Source organism: Sturnira hondurensis, unplaced genomic scaffold (assembly GCF_014824575.4).
Source record: "Sturnira hondurensis isolate 20B ecotype Veracruz unplaced genomic scaffold, ASM1482457v3 Scaffold0002638, whole genome shotgun sequence".
NCBI lineage: Eukaryota > Metazoa > Chordata > Mammalia > Chiroptera > Phyllostomidae > Sturnira > Sturnira hondurensis.
In genome coordinates, this window is record NW_028075269.1 from 12742554 (window position 1) to 12748553 (window position 6000).

Genomic DNA, 6000 nt, shown 5'->3' on the forward strand with positions numbered 1-6000 from the left:
TTAATCTGATTTCTTTCCAATTCCAGGTATAGTAAACTGCTTTCTTATATTTATTTAACAAACTTGCTACTTGTCAGCCTCCATCTAAGCCTCTGACACACTTATTGATGTATTTACTTCCCATCACAATCCTATGCGGTGCACACACACACACACACAGTGCTATTATTTTTCCTATTTTACATAGGGGGACACTGGGTTACAGAGAAGTTTAGTAGCTTGTCCAAGATCACACAGCATAGTACTAGCAGAGTCCATATGCGAACTTGAGCAGTCTGACTCCACAGTCTGAGCTGTTAACCACCCAACTGTACCTTTCTCTTCTTCCCGTAGCTAAAAACTCATGCTTCTTCTGTCAGGATGTCCGACTACTTTCCCCAGGGGGCAGAAACAGGCTAAGGGTGTTACTGGACAGGTGACCCAGGGGTACGGTAAGACAATATGATGAGTAGAAGGGGCTACCTTGCGCTTTGGGAAAAGAGCCAGATTCATTTCCTGGCTCCTGGGTACTTTTGGCAAGTTACTTCATCTCTCTGAACCTCGGTTTTCTCATCTGTAAAATGGGAACACCAGTAATGAAGATCCCTTTTGACTGTTAGGAGGAGCTTCAGGATGACCTGTACCCAAAGGGGGAAGCATCTGGGGACCGTTCCTGCCACCCGCAGCACGAAAAGCAGTGCTTCCCTGTGCTGTGGGGAAGACTTTGCCCCAGGGTGACCAGCCAACTCAGTTTTCCCAGGAATGAGGGATTTCTTGGGACCCAGGACTTTTTGTACTAATGCTGGGACAGCCCTGGGGAAACCAGGCCAGTCAGTCACCCTCGTTTGACGTCTGGTCCCCTGAGAAACATCATCTTTGCAGAGCGCTTGTCCTGTCTTCCCCAGTGGGGCTGATGTGAAGTATCCATGCAGAAGTGTTTTAACTGAAGGCACTCAAGGGTAGCAGTCTTAGTTGGGGTTCTTTTTTTGTGATGACAGCATTATTGTCATGTAACTCCCACACACGATTGACCATTTAAAGGGTGTGACTTCATGGATGTCAGCGTATTTACAGAGGTGTATAAGCCTCGCCACAGTCCGTTTTTAGAGCACGGCCACCACCCCAGAAGGTCACCGTGCCCTTCAGCTGTCAAGCCCCAGCCCTCTCCATCACACCCCAGTCCTGGGCCACCTCTCGTCTACTTTCTGTCTCCACAGATTTGTCTGTTCTGGCCATTTCCTAAAAATGGAATGATCTGCTACATGGTCTTTTTTATTGTTCTCCCCACCCGACTTATCCCAGGATTTTGAAGTTCATCACGTTGTAGTGTGTATTAATTACGTTTCATTCCTTGGGATTGTTAAATAATTTCCACCGAATGGCTAGACCACATGCTTGCTGTGTATCCATTCACCCGCGGATAGGTATTTGGGTTGTTCCCACCTTCTGGCTGTCATGAGTAATGCTGCCGTGAACGCTCTTGAACAAGTTTTTTTGGATTCACGTTTTCATTTCTCGTGGGGTATATGTAGCCAGGAGTGAAGTTACTGGGTCATGCGGTGACTCTGTGTTTAAATTTTTGAGGAACTGCCAGACTGTTTCCCAAAGCGGTTGCCCCATCTCACATCCCCGTCAGCAGCGTGGGAGGGCTCCGATCTCTCCCCCTCCTCACCAGCACTTACCTTCAGGTCTTTTTGTCTGCAGCCGCCCCCAGGGTTGTGACCTGGCACCTCATCCCGAGCCCTGTCGCTTTGGAGTTGCTTTGGCACAGCAAGCGCGTTTCATCCCGTAGACGGCTTCCGTTCCTGGGGTGAAGATTTGGAGGCTGAGGCCCCCCAGTCTGCCCTGTGGTCCCACCGCCAGGTTCCAACTGCCTCCTTTATCAGAGGAACATCTGCGTGAGGTGGTCCTGCAAGGTGGGCCCCCCTCACTTCCCTGGTTTTCCTTTTCCTCGCCCCCATTTCATGGACTGAGAGGAGGGTGGTGTCCAGGCAGAAGGGGCTGCTCTGTCTGGTCTGAGGCTGTAAGCCAAGGAGTGGCTTTGAAGTGAGCTGATCACTCCCCAGGAGACCACAGGCAAACGGGGGACAGGAGAACTGGTCATGACAGGCATGCCCTGGCTCGGAAATGCCATCTAGGTCCGGATCACAGGCTGCGTGCGTGATTAGGGGCTAACTCTGCAGTTGCAATGTCTTCGTTGACACGGGGTTTACAAATGGGGAGCTGTGATGTAAACATCCAGATTTCTGGCCCTTTGAGAACATTTGACAGGCCCGGCCACGCTGCTCCCACCTCTCTACACGGCAGTGGTGGGCTGGACCTGAGCCCTGGCTGCCCCTGACGCCTGGCGTGGGCTCCCCGCTGCTCTCTGTGGGCCACAGTTAACCCTTTCCGAACATTTGTCACCTGCCTTATCCCTGCAGCTATCGGTCAGTGCCAACTTCCCTCAGGGACCCAGTGGGGGAAACGCAGGCCATAGTGGGTGGAAGGCTGAATTTGGGTGTTTGGGCTCCTGGGTTTCCAGGCATCTCCACACCCTCTCCTCATGAATCTCGCCAGTGGCAGCTGTGATGTGGTCATCTAAGTTGTCATTCATGCTTCTCGAGGGACATCTATGACTTAAGCACTGTTTGGGGAGTTTTGCATGTATTCATACATTTAATCCTGACAGTGACTCCACATAACCCCAGTTTTCAGGTGGGAAACCTAACAGAGAAAAAATTCACTCATGGGCCCCAGATAATTAGTGACAAAGCCACAATTTGGAGGCAGGAACAAACGAGGTCATGTCGCGACCTGGTCCACTAGGGGGTTTCGAAGGAGGACACAATGTAAGGGTCCATCTGGCCTGACCCACTGCTGCTAATAGGCTCTGTGGCCGGGCCATGGTCCCTGCCAGGTGCCCCCTTATTGAGGCCAAGACTTGGAGGAGACACTATGTGTGCTTGGAGGGGTGATGCCTGTGATTCCTTTCGGCTCTAACTCGTGGGGAGTCTCTGAAAGCTGGTCAGGGAAGGGGAGAGGGTGAGGACCCTCCTGAGCAGGTGTCCCCTGCCCCCACTACAGAGCACCCCGGGCTGGAGGCAAGGCTCCTCTCCTAGCTCCAACAGGCCGGGTGGCTGTGATTTGTGAGTTCCAGAGACAGCAGACCCAGGAGGGCATCGTGGCCTCGTTTCTCGCCCTCCTGTCCCCAGAAGTAACACAGAAGTGGCTGATAACACCCAGCATTGTCCTCACACACACAGGGCCCTATTGTTCCCCCAATACACAGAGAGGAGGCTGTGACAATGGCCTTGAATGGCACTTCACTCTCCTTTCTCCAATGTGACACTTGTTTTTTCAGTTCTGGAATCGGCTAAACAATTATTTCCTGCGGGGTATATCAGCTTTTCATCTTGACTACCCTTCTTCCCCATCGGTCCTCAGGCCTCAGGTCAGTGGGAACACATGCAGGTTCGGAGGGAGCTGGGCCTGTTGAAATGTCACCTTCTCAGGAGGCTGGAAGGCCGGGGGACCTCATGCCTCCCCTGCAAGGAGGGACCTGCCCTTCAGGAAGGAACCAGACCTGGTAACACAGGAGAGAGGCTGAGAGCTGCTGGTGAGCACCGAGGTCGGAGACAGTGTTGCAGTGCCAGCCCCAGGAGAAGGAGTTTCTGGGTTCAAGACATTCTGCCAACAAACAGGCAACAGCAGCTGAGGCCACTCTACCTCTCTGATCCCCATTCAATGCCTCTGATGTCTTTTGGTGACCAGACACTTCAGGACCCATGTGAGTTTATTGAGACGGTCATTCCCTTAGTAATAGCTGCCATTACTATGCTCTTACTATCTGTATTGTGTCGGCACCCAAGTTACTATATGTATCTTTATTTATTGGCTTAGTTATTGATAAATGGATAAATACAAATCTATTATAGCAAACACTTACACAATGGGCTTCCTATTCTTGCTTGATTCATACCTAGGCAGTCTGGTTCTAGAATCTGTGCTTTTCATCACCACACCTCTTGTATACTGTTCTTTACAATAAACCAAAGTTATCCCAAGGTTTCACTCTGAGGGGCAGTGATGTGCGTGATAACTGTGTGTACTGAGACTTCTGCCCTGTGCCAGTCAAAGCTTTAAGTGGTGACACCGATTTCCTTCTTTATCCCACATGGGGACCCTGTTGAATAGGCACTTTTATCATATCCATTTTGCAGGTGAGGACATTGTAGTACAGAAAAGTAACGTAACTCGCCCAGGGCCCAAGCAGCAGAGCCGGGGTTTGAACTCAGTTCTCCCTGGAGAGCTGTGTGAATCCAAAGCCTGCCCAGCCCAGTGGCTGGTTTGGAGTTAGTGTCCTCCTGTGGGTCAGGAGGTGTGGAGGGTGGCGTTCTGTCCGGGCCTGGTAGAACCTGAGTTGTCAGTTGGAGGAACACAGATGCTCTAAATGCTTTGTCGGTGGTGGTTAGATTTTGTCTTGCTTGGGAAAGATGGAATTGCTTCCTGGTGACAGGCAAGGGATTCAGAATGACAGTAATTGCTCAGTGAACACCCTCTCTTACTAGGCCAGAGGCTGGGCTGAGTCGCCCCGTGTGTAGGAGGATGTATGTTAAGTAAACAGGACTCACCGGGTGTTTTCAGGAAGCCAACTTCCCTGTCACTGCCCCCGACTTTTTTCAGCAGAGCCCCACTCTTTCCTTGCCCGGGGATGAAAGTTAGGGCCGGTCGGGACTGTCTGGTGGCCTTGCTGGTTCCCCCACTGTCTCAGTTCAGCGGCTGATGTGTGAGTCCGCGTACTGACCCAGACCTAAAACTCTGCTCCAGTGGACACCCCTGTTCCTCCTCCAGCTGAGGCCTGAGTTGGGAAGGGGGGTCTGGGGTCAGTCCCTCCCCTCCCACCTTATGCTTCCATCTGGCTCGCCGAGGATTCTGAACCCAAGTCGGGAGAGGGGGTGGGGGGTGGGCACAGGAGAGGAAAGTGAGGGGCCAGAAGTTCTTAACTGGTAAATAATATTCAGATAGGCTGGCATCCCACTGGCTGGGCCTGGTGGGTGCTTAGATCTGACTTCTTCATCCCCTGGTATGAGTTGTGAATATTTCAGGGAACAGTCCCTGAGCTGCTGGTCCCTGGACACTGGCTGCCCTGGACCCTCTCCTTGGTCCCCAGCTCTGAGTGGTGCTGAGTGAGTTTGCTGGAGCTGCCGCAGCAAATGCCACAGACTCAGGGGTGGAAAGAGCAGAAACTGGCCTTCTCACAGTTGCAGAGTCTAGACGTCTGAGATTAAGGGGAGGTCAGGGGTGCTTTCTTCTGAGGCTCCTTTCCTTGGCTTGCAGTTGGCCACCTCCTTCCTGTGTCCACACACGGTTTTTCCTCTGCGCACGAATGGCTGGTGTATTTCTGTGGGTTCAAATCTCCCCTTATAAGGACGCCAGTCCAATGGCATTAGGGCCTTATTTTAACAGATAATCTCTAAAGCTCTGTCTCTGAACGCAGTCACATGTTGAGGTCCTGGGCACTAGGCTTTAACACATGAATTTGGGGATGGCACAGGTCAGCCATACCTGGTGTGGTCGGAAGTTTCCACTCCTCCTGGTGGCCCTCTTCAGAATGACCTGCACACCCCACAAGGTCACCTGCTGTGCCCCTCTGGCTTGGGGAAAACACCCAACTCGCCTTTACCCTGGCAAATCCAAACCACGTCTCCCCCTCACTGCAGCTGGCCGTCCTGTACGTGAGGTTTCTTAGGCGTGATTCAGACGTCAGTCCTCGGTGAGTCCCCAGCTCCCAGGTCACAGTGCCTTTGAGATTGCTCTTGGGGAGTCAGGAGTGGGCAGTTGGAATGTGGCAAGCACACTTCGCTCCTTCTAGAACTCCTTCCCTGCTCTCCCATTGACTTCCTCACCCAACCCTCCCTGTGGGCTGGAGGTGGTCAGATGAAGGGCAGCCGCCTTCTTTCAGAAGCCCTGCACGATGCTCTCCCAGCTCCCCTTGGAATGTGTCACTAACGTCTCATGGTTTCAGCACAACCTGAGAGG